This window comes from Cydia strobilella, chromosome 9, assembly GCF_947568885.1.
Source record: "Cydia strobilella chromosome 9, ilCydStro3.1, whole genome shotgun sequence".
Taxonomy (NCBI): Eukaryota; Metazoa; Arthropoda; class Insecta; order Lepidoptera; family Tortricidae; genus Cydia; species Cydia strobilella.
The window spans coordinates 14,113,449-14,128,093 of record NC_086049.1 but is presented as its reverse complement, the minus strand read 5'-3'; the positions used below and the strand labels follow the sequence as shown (position 1 = coordinate 14,128,093).

The 14,645-nt window shown below is 34.6% G+C and overlaps 1 protein-coding gene across 1 annotated transcript in view; it reads right to left on the bottom strand.

The window, feature by feature from the left end:
* The window catches only part of LOC134744385 (caskin-2), a 394,551-nt gene that overhangs the window by 341,137 nt on the left and 38,769 nt on the right, over positions 1-14,645 (bottom strand). The window lies entirely within an intron of this gene.

Below are 14,645 nucleotides of genomic sequence, written 5' to 3'. Positions count from 1 at the left end.
GCGCTTAATTTTTGGGCCCCCTTTAACCTGGTGTGGTACTACATCAAGGTGAAACACAACCCGGACAAGTATTGGTGTATCGAGCGGATGTACAGAGCTATATTTGTGATAGCGCTTATCTTGCTTGCCATCGCATTCCCGAATATCAACGCCTTTATGGGATTTGTTAGTACATATTTCTTATGGTCACTTATATGTACTTAAAAGCTTAGTAATTAATCGAATTTTTAGGCTCTCCGAAACATGTCGCGCGAGTGACTAAAACAAGTGAGTCTAAACCGTGAAATTATTTAAGCTTTATTATTGTATTTTTTGTGTCATGTGAAGGTGGCTTTATTGGAATTAGTTTAACACGCTGTAGTTTGGTTGGTCAATTTGACATATTTATCGATATATTGTCTGGCAAGTCACTCGCATTCTCTTTGCAGAATTGCAGATATTACTTATTGGAATTTGAATGAATTGGAATGAACCTTGATTTGTTTTCTGACTCGGTTTACTAGACTCGGTTTGGTAGACTTTACCAATTTAATTTTAATATTTTACCATAAGCGAAGATCGATTTATAGTATCAATTCAATTCAATATCGTTTATTCAAAGACCAACTGAAATCAATATTGTAACAATCAATACACACACACACACGAACACGCACACACAATCACTCAAAACACACACGTACACATGTTATGCAAGCCATATCTAGTTTGTATAGAATGTTTTTTTACTCCCTTCTTTTTTTTGCGTTTCCACTTAGTTATTGCATGTTAATTGTACTTTTGTGGACATCTGTTATTGGCTATGTTTTCTGTTCACTATGATTTGTATTAATTTTTGTATTGCTGTTGATGCCCCAAATAAATAAAATAAAAATAAAATAAAATAAATAACTCTTTGTCAATAAATCATAGTCGATGCTGGAAAAGAAGGATAAAGTATTTGTATAAATCACTAAGATAGCGGTAATCGCTTTTATTATAGATCAATATCTGGGAGACCGAGTTTTGCTCGGAAAACATACTCGTATAAAAACTCAAAAAAGCGCGTTTTCCCTGAGATAAGACCTAGCTAGATCAATTTTTCGCCCCCGAATACCTCTGTATAGCAAATTTCATCGAATCGTTAGAGCCGTTTCCGAGATCCCCCGAAATATATATTTATTGCTGTATAATTCTGGAGGGGCATTCCACAAAAAGGTCTACTCTGTCGGAAACGTGACGCGCGTATGGCAGATACCTTTATAACCTGCAGAGGGTCTGTAGTATATGCCGTTGAATAAAAAGCTAAGTTATCAAACGTTATCAAGCCAAATATCGGCTTCTTAGCTTTATCAGAAGTGTTAGAAAAAAGCATCATGTACTCGGGTACGTACGTAAAGTGTCGGCACTTTTCTAGAATGCCCCTGGACATGAGGCTTTGGGAATTAATAAAATGAGTATCGCTTTCCAGATCGGTTCCTTCGGCGTCGGTTTCTCGGCCTTCATGTTCCCAGCGACCATCGAGATCGCAGTCAAGTGGCACGAGCCAGGCCTGGGCTGGCGCAAGTGGCAGCTCTACAAGTTCTTCATAGTTTTCACTTTCGGAGTGTTTCTATGTCTACTGGGAGGCTACTGCAACGTTAGGAACTTGCTGACGGACGAGGCTTAAAAATAAGTTTTTCGGAGTTTAAAAAGGTTTTGTGTCAATATTCTGCACGAGATCAGAAAGTCCCTTTGGATTTTAAAAAGAAGCCCTGGCCATCACAGGGAGTCCGTTGGATTTTATAAAAATATTCTGGCTCTCGGTTGCGCCAAGAAAAAAAAAGCTGGTAGTCAGAATTTTCATTGCCTAATGCATATGTAAAGAAATTCTTTGGATTTTGATAAGGTGGTCTGGCTGTCGATAGCGCTATTACGCGACGGCTTTTTCAGATTTAGTTAGGTAAAAATAGGTACTGCGGCTTTCGATAGCGCAATGCGAATGCAAAAAAAACCCTTCGGATTTTGAAAAGACTAATGCAGTAGAAATACGGAAAACTAACCGATATTTTTCTGGAATGCTCCTGGATATGAGTGTAAAACTTTGGGAATAAATAAAATAAGTATCGCTTTCCAGATCGGTTCCTTCGGCGTCGGTTTCTCGGCCTTCATGTTCCCAGCGACCATCGAGATCGCAGTCAAGTGGCACGAGCCAGGCCTAGGCTGGCGCAAGTGGCCGCTCTACAAGTTCTTCATAGTTTTCGGTTTCGACGTCTTCCTGTGTCTAATGGGAGGCTACTGCAACCTCGGGAACTTGTTGACGGACGAGGCTTAATAATTGGGGATTTCAAAAAGTTTTGTCAGTCAACTACAGTGAGGTCAGTGAGCAAGGAGTCCCTTTGAATTTTAAAAAGATATTCTGGTCATCGATGGAGCGACCTAAATGCGAGGAAGTCAAACTTAGTAAAACAAATTTAACTTAGAAGGATTCCTAGACTGTACTTTATGGTTAAAATATTCAACAAAATCAAAGAACAGGCATCACATATGTATAGGTAAATGTCACTTTAGTATCTGGGATATTAAATAAAGTTTACCCTTAATAATATAGTAATTATTTACTGTTCCTGCAGGAGATACATCTTTTCTCTTTGTTTATTTTGGCACAAACAGTCATTACAGAAAAGTGACATTGAAAAATATTACATACATATAATATTGACAATACAGTGCCGAGAACGTAAATCTTTACTTTGTTTTGTAATAACTATTTCCTTCCTAATTTCTTTAAAGAAATACGACACCTCACTTTCCAAGCTTACAATTTAGAATTTAATTTGGTGAGCCTAACGGCGACTGAATTCTTTACAACCTTTCTATCCAAATGGACAAATAAGAAGCTGTAAGTGACGTAGGCCATTTCACATTAGCAAGTGTGATTCCAACTGCTTACAGGCCTAGGCAATGCTTAGGCAAACTAGTATTCGTGTGATCTTTGGATACGCAAAGTCAACAAGAAGTTGCACGTTAAAATTGAATTTGGTATGACTCATCTTTCTCTTTTATTGGGGTAATTTCCTTGTACCCATGTAATTACCTTGAAAGTATTTAATAGGTACTACTTTTAACGGAATCACCTTGAAGAAAGATTTAACCTCTTGTCTGTGTATGATTAGCAGGCATCGTAAACTGCGAGCGAAATCCATTGAAGTACTAGGGTTGTAACTGGTTGCCATACGTCATTTCAATGGATTTCGCTCGCAGTTCACGATGCCTAATGATTAGTATCCTGACCGATTTCAAATCATCATTTTGCATTTTTTCGAGAACGATTTTTTGCTCATTACGGCACAACCGAGATTTGAACCCGCGATTTTTGACCACCACGCACATATGAAAGGTTAATAGTTATTTGTTATACAAGGGTGCAAAGTTGTATTTTACCCGCGAGTGTAGAATTGAAACACGAGCAAGCGAAAGGATTCTATAGGTGAACCACGAGCGAAGCGAGTGGTTCTAAAATAGAATCCTGAGCGTAGCGAGTGTTTCAACACACGAGAAGTAAAATACATTTGCGCCCGTGTGTAACACAAAACTTTTCACCTCACTATAGCGAGGAAAGTGCAACATCCACAGGCGTTAGATCATCTTCATCACTGGAATCACTCATTTCGTTACGATATTATAACAGAAAACTCTGGAAGTAGTGTATTTTTACGCGAGTCGGTGAGAAAAGGTTTTAAGTAAAAATTTGTTGACAATGTTGACATTTCTGATGTATGAAATGTCAATCGATGCGTTTTGAAATTGCATCGACTCAACTTGTGCGTTCAGAATTATATTTAACATCATTATAAAAAAACAAACGTTTCTTATGGAATTTTAAGGTTTATGACTTAAAATCATTAAATAAAGCTAAATTTGGTATTTTTTATTAGATTCTCAAACCATTTATTTAATGATAATTAATATCGAACGAACCATTATCATGATTATTTTACGTTTTGTTATCTGTCAAGCTACTTAAACACGCTCCATCCAAGGTCAAATTACTTTCCCCACTAGTGGATAAAACGCGTTTTTCCCCGCTTGTATTGAAGGATAAACGACAACTTTCCGAGCTAGTGAGGGGAAAATATCCTTGTCTCACATTTTTGTTTTATGTGCAGCCTCCATTGCTGCAGTTTGATTAGTTTCTTGCACATAGGTCTCGAGATCACCAGTGGCGATGGCGCACGGACTCGACTCTTGCGTTCGACCAATGGGAATGGACGAAAGAAAGGTTCCTTTAATTAAAGAGACGTAAAACAAACGTCGCAAAGGCCTGCCGTCTCGTTTCATTACGGCTGAAATCTTTAGCTAGAGGAATTGACTGAGTTTTGTTATTTCAGGACTTTTGTGAGAACAACACGTTGGAAAAACCTTTTTTTTTTCAATTTTAAGAAGTCAACTCGTTTCTTGTATTAACATATCCTTAAATTTGATAAAATATAATACCCATTTGTATTTAAAACGGCTCTTTTATTGTGAATGTCTTAAGTAGCTAACGATTACGAACAATTTTGATATATTGGTCTGGATGCTGTAAGTAAGCTAAAGAAATATTCAATTTATTTCATGTAACCAAGACACATTTTATTAGTAACACGTACAAACTAAGGGGTTAGTAGGTAGGTACAGCGAGACTTAAATTTAAAACCGAATAACACTGACGGGAGAATGCAACCCCTCGCAGTGTGACAAGTAGGAACAGTCAACCCAGTCCGCTATCATTCGCAGGATGCTGTTGGGACTGCCGCGCACCCGGCGCACCAGGGCTGCCGCGCGCACACGCATGGTAATACCTATAGAAACAGTCCACGCGCGCCGCCGCGAACATCCCCGATGCGCTACAGACACAAGGCAGCCCCATCAACAAACGAAACGCATTGTTATACTGGACCCTAAGAGCCCCATATACCCGTTGCGAATACTGTGCCCAGAAATTGCAGGTATAGAGGGAAGTGCAAAACGCCCTAAACAACTTTCACCTCTTTGGAGCACGTTGCAAATCTGCGAACGGTCATATTTGCCCGGACCGACAGGGCCCTTCGTTCCCTTTCTATGTCCTTGAGGTGGGTCGCGATCACATGGTCTAAGTACTTAAAATGGTCCACGCTATCTATCACGGTACCATTAAGGCAAACCTCAGGGACCTTATTATTTAAAAAATTACCTAATATTTGTATCAACTGCTGCTAAGATAAAAACTTTTTTTTTAATAAACTTTATAATCCTCTTGTTGTGTAGCCCCACTAACGTAATTTTGGAAAGTAGAATTTTGCACAGTTTTATTCTTATTACTATCTCGAGCTCAGTTAACTTAAACTAAACTTATTAATTCTGTTCCATTGTCTTACCTCAAGTAAGAAGTTTCAAAATAACTTGATGTTTTTAAACAAAAGCTAGATTTTCCGTGACTCGAGTTTTCGTGCGTCGTTTCAAAAAGATAACAAAAGCAATATGTGATTATTATCAGTAGTAGCAGCAGATGCAAGAAAGACAAAAACGTAGTAGGAATTAAAGAAGAAGTTTATTCTTTGTCCATGCTTAAACTACATAAACGTGTTCTGTTTGCAAAACCAGTGTGACAGCGGAAGATTGTTTCTATACACTAATTACATATTTCATAACATGGGGTTAAAGAGTAAAAATATTGAAAAAACAGTGACGCCTTTGCCCCGGTTGACCTTATATTCCACTCCCAGCCTACCTACAAGTGGAAATAATCAATTACTCTTATTTCTTTTTGTCTTACTTATTTGTTTATAGCAGTGGCAAAATAAAATAAGGTTATCGACGTAGTTACTCTTAAATGTTGTGTCTCTTGTTGTTTTAATCTCACGAGAAATGTTTATACATTGCAATTTTTTTTATACGTAACGTAATAACTAGTCGACAGGTGTTTGTTGGTAGCCCTTACCTTGGGCTAGGCCGCTAATGTTGTGAAACTGAATTATATAGTAGGGACTGAAAGATGATTACGGACGGTGTCCGCAAATGTCTACAACCACTGACACGATGTATTCCCAGAGAAAAATTATGTTAATATTTCATGAACCATGAGTCTTGGCCTTAAACGAATACTTAAAATTACTTTCAGGGAAAACTAGAAGACTAAATCAAAAATAAGGAGACTAGCGTTTCTTTCTTCATTTCTGTGTCAGAGATGATGCTCAGAGTAAGAAAATTATGCTGAGTTGAATGATGCTGACTTTTCCTTCCGTCGTGAAAATAATCGTGGGACAACGACAAGCGGTTGAAACGCCCGCATATTCACCCGAGAGTCAAGTCCTAATTCCCAAGTACTCGCAGGAAACATGCGAGAGGCCTTTGACCAGCAACCATGTAATGTATTCATAACCAGTCTCTTACCGTCTATTTTTAGTCTGGGAACTGCCAAGCAAGCGCGAGTAAAAAAACGAAGGTCTTTAAACAATGGGCTATGTTTGAGATGGGATTAGCATGTTTGTGTTTCTCATGCGCATCTTTACAAGGATGTTTAAAAATATTCCCCTTTGAACCCCAAGAACCTTAACGTCGTGGATCGTCATGTCCGAAGTACTAAACACGTTTATAAGTTTTAATGATATAGCGTATACTCTGTCAACATAACCGTAGGGTTTATATTTGCTAGCCTGTAGCCCTGTAGCAATGATGTTGGCATGTGATTTTTCTGTGACAAATGGCGGTTGAAAGGTTAAAACTCTATTATCCTGCTGAATTTACTGGGCCAAATTTTAATAATAACTCATTTTAGCAGACATCAAACATTAAAAATCTCGAAATTGAAGGTTTCTATTCGATTGAATGTTTTCATGTTCGAAGGAATGTTTCAAGAGTTCATGGAATCCAAAATATATAAAATTATATATTTCGTGCAGGTACGGACGAGGCGTCACCATTGACAATGATATCCATTTTATTTTCCAATCCATATTCTACAAATGTATTCGTTAAAGTTATATTGACTGTTTTTAAATTTTCATTGAACCATTCATCAAATTGTTTGACAATGATGAATCGTTTTAGGATTTTTCAATTGCTCTCTTCATCAGGACACCGCATCGTTTGAAAGCTATTAAGTACAGAGTATGGTGGGCCACAGAATAAACAAATGAGTTTTTAGTTTGGGTTGATGATATCTTAAAACGTTTTTGAAAAACGTTTGTTTGAGTTAGTTACGAACTAACTCATTTGATGTCTTATTTAAATAATCTTCCGGAGTGATTTATTAAGATGGTGTTAATTTATTCTATTACAAATATTGCTCCTAAAATTACATTTTGAAGTCATACACTTGCCTTTCCTGTAAAGAATATTAGGTAAAGGTATATCTAGGGTAATTTTATCTAATACGGCCTGCGATGATTGACCCTTCAAACTCTATTTTGTGGCAATAGTGCTGACTTTTAAAAAGTAACTTTTTTTGGAAAAAAAAACATTAAAAATAATCATATTCTGTAACAATACATCGATACCTATGTAAATACAATTACATCCACAGCTGGAGCTCCTATCCGAAGTCTGTTGAAAAAGTAAAGTTCCTAAATGGAATATTCAACGTTCATTCCGGTAATTTTTGCGGACTTCTCTGTGACAAAATATTTAACAAGTGTGGCGGGCTGGCGGGATATGATTTATTTTTCTCTCATTTTCCTTGGCGTTTAATTTTTGCGACGCAAGTTTCTTGGTATCTTTGTCAGGATATTTGTTAAGGACATTTCTAAATTCAAACTGCTACGCACTTGTGTGTTCTGCCGTCACAACAACTGTCCACTCACTATATTCCAAACTAGTTTATTAGCGGGGCGCGGAGGGCCGAAAGACGTTACATGCTTTAGTGTCGGGATTACCCAGTGTCCGTGTTTACCTCACCCTCACCTTGAGAGAAGAAAAGCTAAAATGCAAAATCCATAAATACACGTTGAAAATTCGCAACTTTATTTTACCGGTTTTTGGTCCATATTTCCTTAGAAACGACCGTTTAGTACTTACACAAAGAAGTCGCAGTTACATAAAAGTCGAGTAAAGTACCCAAGTAAAGCTAGTAAGTTGTAAAAATGGAGCCGTCGACGTGTGAATCCAGAGGAAATTGAGTGCGACGGTTTCTGCGTATAACTCACTATAAATGGGATTCTTTAGCTACAGAGATGGCCCGGTATCGAAATTAATGCTTTTACAGTACATATGGTGCTACTTTACCGCACTTGTGCGATAATTAGAACATTACGTAACTATTTCGATAATTTAAATTGCCATATGTACTGTAAATCGTTGTACGATACATGTGCGAATAGGTAATTTGCAATTCGTGTCACCACTCATTGCGAATTTTCTATTTTTCGCACTTGTATCGTAATGTACTATTGTAATTCTATCCGAATTGGGTGAATCTACTTTTTTACCGATCGTTGCCATGGTTATATGTCTCCTGGGTTTGCAGGAGTTTATACCTATTGCCAGCCCTTTGCATTATATTCCATCTACTAAAAAGGCTAGTAAATATTATTATTTGTAATGTATTGGGTACAAAGGAAACTATCTGCATTTGTATGTTATAATTGAAGGCATGTTTACAAAAACAACATAACTACACTAGACATGAATTTACAGGAAACGAAAAAAACTAAATGTCTTCTTATATATTAGTTATTGGACATAAACATTGTATAGGTTACTTTAGTAAGTGGCCAATAGTTCCGAAATATACGATAACACATTTCAAAGACCAGTATGTTTGGAAAAAAATTGAAAAATAAGTTCGTCACTTATGCTGTTTTTGTAAAATTTTATTAGTTATGTTCGTTTTGTAAGAAAATAAAAAGCTTCTATAGAAATTATGTTTTGTATTCTATCAGAGAGGTACAGATTTATCTTACTTAACTAGTGGATTTATTGATTTTGGACAATTGGGGTCATTTTTGGACATTATCTTTTGCACTACTTGTAGATCCTGCTTAGACGAATGCTATGATACCAAAAACTCAAATCCGCAAAAAATGTTAGTTATGTTGTTTTTGTAAACATGCCTTCAATTATTATAAATCTTGGTAATTATTTTGTTAATCAGCACCAATTGCCGATAACACGCCCGCTTAAAAACACTAATTTAATTTTGTTTCCTTTTATATATCACTTTATTCAAAAGCAATCTATTTACTTTACATCGGCGACCTTTATATACATCGCCAATCTAAAATAATCATTTACGCAAAATAAAGCTTATGTAGCTGTTAAAATTATAAATTAAGGACGTATCTAAAATTATGGGCCCGTCAAATTCATTTTATCGAATAAATTAAGACTAGGATGTTTCTTACATTCTCGCTTATTAATTGCCGACCCAATTTTAATTAAATTCTGTTTCAAATTTGTTGGGAATATCTATTCTATATCTACGTAAGTAACACAATAGGAAAGGCCTTTTCCCAGGGGACAGATTCTCTTAATTTCCGTACCTACTTGATAATGTAAAACTATTTACCTCTTGTTTTAGGTTATTTATTTATTTAAACTTTATTGCACAAATTTACACAAAAAAATACAAATGGCGGACTTAACGCCTTGAGGCTTGAGGTTATTGTGTAAATAAATAAAATAAAGAAATAAATAAATATTATAGGGACATTCTAACACAAATTGACCAAGTCCCACGGTAAGCTCAAGAAGGTTTGTGTTGTGGGTACTCAGACAACGATATATATATATAATACTTATATAAGATAATTATTTATTTATTATGATAGACAAATAATAACAATGCGTTGCTATATCTGAAACGAAAAGATTTATTTACTATGTTTCTATCTTTAACACATTCGTAAGAAAATAACTAAAAGTAAACCTACATACCTGAAACGAAAAGAAACAACATTTAATGTCTATTCGTCCATCGTATGTACACTATATCACTATTTAAATAACTAATTTTATATAAACGTTTTCTTTACAGAACTTAATTTTCTTTCCATGACATATGTGACATTATCGACAGCCACGCATCCATAGAGTAGGCGGCGGTCAAATAGGAAAAATAATAAAGTATAAATACTTTTTACATCTCCCCCCCCTACGGAAAGAAATTTTTTAAATAAAATTTTCACAAGTTATGAACTCTCTTCGGTTTCTTCTCCTTCTTCTTCTGTAATAGGAACTGGAATAAGTTTTGTTATATGGAAAAGGTTGGACTCTGCTTTTTTGTGACCGACATCTATTCTGTATATAGAGTCTGAGATCTTCTCAGTAATTTTATAGGGTCCAATTTTCAGCTCATCTAATTTCCTTCTATTTAGCTTGTTTCCATTTTCCACATACACTAAGTCTCCTTTATTAAATTTATGATACTTTCGATTTTTGTCAAAAACTTTCTTATTGTAGTTGTGCGATTTTAGAGTGTTTTCAAATGCTATCTCTTTATCTGTAATCCAGTCACTTTGCAGTTCTTGCTTAAGTTCGTTTGGCAAAATTATATCATCTGTACCATTCATAAGGTAAGATGGAGAAAAACCAGTGACCGAATGTTTTGTTTCATTATATTTCTTTAGACATTCTTGTGCTATTGTTGCCCAAGCTCGTTTTTCTCCTCTTTCATTTATTTTGCATCTTATCTTGTTTACTAATGTTTGATTTAATCTTTCATTTAATCCATTCGAGAAAGCTGTGTTTACTGCTGTAAATACTATGTTTACACCCTTGTTCTGTAAGAACATCTTAAATTCTTTTGAATTAATTCCAGGGTATTGATCAGTAAGTATCATACCAATGTTGTTTGTTTCTGTTACATTTGTGAGTAGTTTAATAAAATCATCTGCGCTTTGGGTTTTTGATGTTAGTATATACGCGTATCTAGTGAAGTGATCTACCAACAAATGCAGATATTTTTTTGTTGATCTCGAACCTCCAAATCCTCCAATTGTGTCTATTGACATTATTTCAAAAGTTTTTGTAGCCGGACCCAAATGAGACATAAGTCCAAATTTGTCTTGTCCTCTTGATTTATTTTTAATACAAATTTCACATGTAGAACAAACATTTTTGATATTACTCGTTAAATTTTTAGCCGAATATAACGGACTAATAGTTTTCAGCATTTGTCCAACTCCAATGTGGCACAACTGTTCATGTATGTTTTTCAAAAATGTTCTACTAAACCTCTCTGATAGTAGTATTTTCTCTTTTGTCTTGCTTTTTTGAAAATAAACGTTATGTTTTTTAACTAAATTATACTTTTTATTCTGTATATCTTTATTTTGATTCTGATCTTTTAAAATATCTTCAAGTTTTATTAAATTAACAACTTTTAATTGTTCATCTGTATTTTCGTCACATTCTAAAACTGGATTCCTGCTTAGGCAGTCTGCTTCCAAGTTTGTTTTTCCTGGCGCATATTTTATTTGAAAATCATATTGAGATAAATAGTATGTTAAATCACCCAGTTCTTCATCTGTTCTTGATTTAAGGTTCATATTTTCTAGGGGTTTGTGATCGGAGAAAACTGTGAATGTTTTTCCTATCAGCCAGTACTGCCAGTATCTTACAGCCTCATTAATAGCTAGACATTCCAAGTATATAGCTTTTTTTTTCTTTTGTGCCACATTCAATTTTTTAGAAAAATATGCAACTGGTTTTTCTTTTCCGTTAGGCTGCGTCTGTTTTAAAATAGCTCCAATGCCTTCCAATGAAGCGTCAGTATAAATATTTATTGGTAAATTTTGATCAAATATTTCCAGTACTGGTTGGGAGCATAACAGATTTTTTATTGTTTCGAATGCTTTTTGGCATTCTTCAGACCATACGAATTTTTGATTTTTTCTTAATAAATTATGTAATGGGTCTAATATAATTGCACTTCTTGGTATATATTCATGATAAAAGTTTATCTTCCCTAGAAATTGTCTAATATTTTTCTGAGTTTTTGGAACAGGAAAATTCTTTATAGATATTAAGTTATCCTTTACCGGTTGTATTGAGTTATTTTGAATTATGTGACCTAGATATTTGACCGAGTTTGATGCAAAAGTGCACTTCGTAAATTTCAATCTAAATCCTTCAGTTTTTATTGCATCTAGCAATTGTGTCAGGTGATCAATGTGCTCTGCGAATGTTTTAGAAAATATGAGTATATCATCAATATAATTAACAGCAAAAGGAGTAAGTTTATGTTTTCTCAATACATTGCTTAGTATCCTCTGGAAGATTGCAGGCGAGGTCTTTAGCCCGAACGGCAAGACCGTCCACTGAAAATGTCCTTCCTGTGTCACAAAACCAGTTTTTTTCCTGTCTTCGATTCGTAATGGAATAGACCAAAATGCAGAGTTTATATCTAAGGTAGAAAAGTAATTGCAATTCCTCGTTTTAATCATTAGGTCATCTATTAATGGAAATGGCTGAGCCTGAGGAACTACTATTTTGTTCAGATCCCTGAAGTCTATGCATAGTCTCGATTTTCTATTATCCTCTTTTTTAAATGCTAAAGTAACAGGAGCAGCAAATGGACTGTAAGATTCTTCTATTAGTTTATTGTCTAATAGTTTTGCTATCTGTTGTTCGATCTCTTTTTTATCTTCTTCAGTGCACCTATAGGGCCTCTTACTACAGTATTTGTCAAGTAATAAATCTATCCTTGCTTCATATCCATTAACTGTGCCAATATCAAACTTATGTTTAGCAAAAACTGACTTGTATTTAATAATTAATTTATTTATTTCATCTTTTTCTTCTCCATTCAAATGATCTATATTCATTTCAAAATCTTCTTCCTTTACATGTTCATTAAAGTTTATTTTGTATTCTGTTTCACCTTGAGTTTTATTATTTATTACTAGATCAGTTATAATCTCTTCTTTCTTATCACTTGTAGGATCTTTGCTATTATTATTTACTTCTTGTTTTTGAGATATATCTAAGTTTTCATCTTGTCTCAGTCTAAATAACTTTATCAGGTCTAATCCAATCAAAAAGTCGTCTTTGAAATTTTCATCATCTACAATATCTATATCTACATTATTTTCTAGTTCGAAGATTTTTATTTTTAAGTTTGTCAAACCTTTTGTTTTGTTAACACCACTAATTGTAGTTAAGTTTGCTTCGTTCAAACTGTTTCCTTTCCCTTTTAATCTTAAAAGCTTTGAGTTAATAACAGAAACGTTTGAACCTGAGTCATAAAGGGCTTTCAATTCAAATTTATCGTTTACTATAAGTTTGACGTGTATTAATGGTGTTATTATTCGTTTTTTTGATGCGTTTCGTTTAATTCAGCTTCAATAAATGAATTGTTGACATGTTTCACAAAATTCTTTATATTCTTATCGTCGTCTCTTGTTCTAAACCAACATAAGTTTTCTGGGTGGTAACGTGGTCCTTTATTTAATTTTTCGCAAATTTTACATGCCTTTAGGTCTTCATTTTTATTGTTAGTTTTGTAGCTTCCGACTCTTCTCTTAAACACGTAACTTTTTCTATTTACCATGTGTTCCAGCTTGCTGACCTCATTAAATAAATCAACAGTATCATTTAATATTTCCCTGTCTATCTTGTTTATTATGTATTCCGGCAAACCCGATGCAATTAAATCCACCAAAGTGCCGGCATCAATCGATCTTCTCATATCCAGTAATAATTTCTCTTTTTTAGTAGCATAGTCGAGCAATGAACCGTCTTTATATTTATATAACATTGCATTCATAACTGGGTTCCATCCTTTATTTGCAAAAGACTCACAAAATTTCTTTTTCCATTCGGACCAATCCGCGTCCATTGATAATTTTATGATCATTGAACTAAACCAATCTGCACAACTCTTGTCCATGAATAGCCTCAATATCTCAACCTTCTTCTCGTCTACAATTTGGAAACGCTGACATTCTCTCTCGAAAATGTCTATCCACTGAACAGCGTTTGAATTCTTGGTTGAAAATTTCTCAATAACAAACTTCTCCGCAATATTTTTCAAACTCTGTTGACGGTTTTCTTGTGTATTCTCAATTAATTTTTCCAATAATTTTCCTAAGGTATCCGTATCTTTTTGAGGTGCGGTGGTGGGTTGTTCTTGGTTTAATTCTTCTAAGTATGTATCTCCGAATTGTATGTTACCATCCTCGTCTATATAATTTTTCTTTAGTTCTTCGGTCATTGTAATCCAGACTCTTCTTATCTGATATCTCTTAGTTAAACTATTTTTTACCTTGCTGTAAGCAGCTGTTTTCAGTATTTCTTTATGATGACCGACTGATTGTAGCTCTTCCGGAATAGCATAGATTTTGTTATCACTCGTAGTTATAGAGGTAACACTGTAAATATTTGCTTTTCCATCACTTCCCGGTAATATCGTAAATTCGAAGCGAAGTTTCTCCATTTTCGATCGACTTATTAACAAAAATGTTGTTTTATAAGATAATTATTTATTTATTATGACAAATAATAACAATGCGTTGCTATATCTGAAACGAAAAGATTTATTTACTATGTTTCTATCTTTAACACATTCGTAAGAAAATAACTAAAAGTAAACCTACATACCTGAAACGAAAAGAAACAACATTTAATGTCTATTCGTCCATCGTATGTACACTATATCACTATTTAAATAACTAATTTTATATAAACGTTTTCTTTACAGAACTTAATTTTCTTTCCATGACATATGT